The 2,753-nt window shown below is 39.9% G+C and overlaps 1 pseudogene across 1 annotated transcript; it reads left to right on the top strand.

Moving 5' to 3' along the window:
- The first annotated feature begins 283 nt into the window (after positions 1 to 283).
- Positions 284 to 2,349, top strand: LOC114265714 (chitinase 2 pseudogene; annotated as a pseudogene). The gene has a single exon (XR_014363871.1). The product of XR_014363871.1 is annotated as a chitinase 2 pseudogene (transcript).
- Positions 2,350 to 2,753: the final 404 nt, after the last annotated feature.

The raw sequence follows: 2,753 nt of genomic DNA, 5'->3' as shown, positions 1-2,753 counted from the left end.
AGATAATAGACTCACCTTCCCACTTCATGCCATTTGCTGTTATCAAAACATAAAACAAAAGGCAGTCAGCTTGATTGCTGTCAACGGGGTTGCAAGTAAAACAAGAAACCTGCACAAAAACAATTCCCTTGTAAGCATATAATAACTTGAAGACATAAAATGCATGGTACGATCTGGCCTGCATATAGAAATAAAATAAAGATTATACTTTGAATAATTTAAATCAATGCACTCACATAAATCCACCTCAGTAACCAGAAGCTCTCTGCAAATCCCATCAACCATGGCTTCATCAAACCTCCTCGTCTCTTTGTTCATCCTTCAAGTCCTCTTTGTCACCCCAACAAACTCAAAGCTCTTCCGAGAATACATTGGAGCTGGGGGCAAGAAAGTCAGTTTTCCAGATGTACCCATTAATCCCAATGTTGATTTCCACTTCATTCTTTCCTTTGCCATTGACTACACAAACGCATCCTCTCCTTCTCCCACTAACGGTAACTTCAGTGCCTACTGGGACAAAGAAAACCTCAACCCATCTCAGATTTCTTCCATCAAGGCTGACCATCCAAATGTCAAGGTAGCGATGAGTGTTGCTGGTGATTCTGTTAACGGTCAATTTGTCTACTTCAGCCCTGCATCAACAAGTTCTTGGGTTAGCAATGCTATTAGTTCAATCACTCAGATAGTCACAGAATACAATTTGGATGGAATTGACATTGATTATGAACATTACAATGCCGATCCTGACACATTTGCTGAGTGCATTGGACAACTACTGTCCTACCTCAAAGAAAATAAGATAGTGTCATTCACATCAATAGCACCATTTGAGGATGATTCTGTCCAGCCACATTACTTGGCTCTATGGAAGAAGTATGGGTATCTAATAGACTATGTGAACTTCCAATTTTATGCCTATGATAATGGGACAACTGTTCAGCAGTTTATTCAATATTTTGAGACTCAAAGCTCTAACTACGAAGGAGGTAAAATTTTAGTGAGCTTTGGAACTGACGGAAGTGGTGGATTGAAGCCTGAAGATGGGTTCTTTGAGGCCTGCCGTATGCTTAGAAGTCAGAATAAACTTCATGGTATCTTTATTTGGTCTGCTGATGACTCCCAGGAGGCTGGTTTTCTTTATGAGAAGCAATCACAAGATGTTTTGTCCTGCGGAAAAATGATCTCTCACTCATATTGTTTTGTAATGGTTATATTTTATTATATTTTTTTATATAATATTTTACTAGGAACCTTGTAATATCTTGGAATTATTAAGCTTCTTAATTTGCATTGATTTTCTTTTCCTGATTTTAAGTTATTTATTTTTCAAGAATTAGTCTAGTTGGTTGTTTCCTAATTTTTAGTTTTTTGGCGTCCAAGATTATTTGGTCTCCAAGATTTGGTTTATAATAAATATCTGTTAAAATCCACCTACTCTCCACCTACTTCACCCACTTAAACCTACTCCACTAAACCTAACCCACTACACCACTACCACCTCCACTTCACCTACTTCTTACCTACTACACACTCACCCTCTTCTATATATAGGAATCATGAATCATTGTAATAGATAACAATTACAAACATCAATCAATAATACAATTCTCTTTTTCTCTTTATACATTAAATTTCTACATGGTATCAGAGCAAGGTTAAGCACTTAGTATTTTTCGCTTCACCGGCGGGCGGCAACCTCGCCTTGGCCGTCCGCCGGACCTCAACCTAATCTGCTAAAATTTTTCTACACATACCTTGAAATTTCCTTTCTGAGTGCACTACTGTTCAGTCGCCGGAGACCACCACCGCTTGCACGTCGATGTCCCTTTGCCAAAGCTCCGTCGCGACACCGGCCTTCCTTGCGTCTGGTTTCAATCCCCTGCTATTCCAAGCCACAAAATAGGGCACGACTTTTGAGGGCTCGATATCTATATCCATGTATATCTTTTGGGCAGTCTATATACACACTCATACAGTGTCTTCTACACCGGTAACATGGTACAAGGGCCCAACCCTTCTTGATGCCCTCGACATGATTACAAAGCCCAAGAGGCCATCAGACAAGCCTCTTCGTCTCCCACTTCAGGATGTCTACAAGATTGGTGGTATTGGTAATTTGGCCCACTTTTTTGATCAACACCAGCATATAGTTTCAAAGAGATAACTATATTATATAATTTTTTCTATTTTAAAATATTTTTCCACCGTCCAAACCTTTTTTTTTATCTTATATATATAAAAAATTGGATGGAACTCACGTGGGTGCTACTTTTTCTTTTTCTTCTTTCCACAGCCCAACTTTTCCTTGAACCTCAATTTTTTATTATTAAAAATAAAAAAATAATAAAAAAAAAAAAATTCATTCCATCTAATTTTTCTGCTCAGTCTTGTACCTTCAAGCCATTCGGATTTGCACAATACACTCATTTTATTTCTATCGGGATTTCGCCCTGATCACAATTTTACACCAAAAAAAAAACAACAAACCCAAACAACCACATCCACAGGCGGGATTTTTCTTCTCTACTCTGCCGCCGGTCTCTTCTTCTTGCCTCCGTCCTGGGCGGCCCTTGACGGTGCTGCCTCTGTGTTTTCCACGCCGCCCAGCACGTTCACTCCCCCATACTCCTCCACTGCAGCATATGGCGGACCTCCAAATCGGAACATCACGGTGGCCTTCCGCTTCAGCTCCTTATTTTCCGCCTTTAGCACACTTATCTCTGCTCGCGCATCCTTATACATGCGCTGGAGCA

Source organism: Camellia sinensis, chromosome 3, assembly GCF_055761805.1.
Source record: "Camellia sinensis isolate YWXY chromosome 3, ASM5576180v1, whole genome shotgun sequence".
In the NCBI taxonomy this organism is placed as follows: Eukaryota; Viridiplantae; Streptophyta; class Magnoliopsida; order Ericales; family Theaceae; genus Camellia; species Camellia sinensis.
The sequence above is the reverse complement of the archived record's forward strand: the minus strand, read 5'-3'. Positions and strand labels throughout refer to the sequence as shown.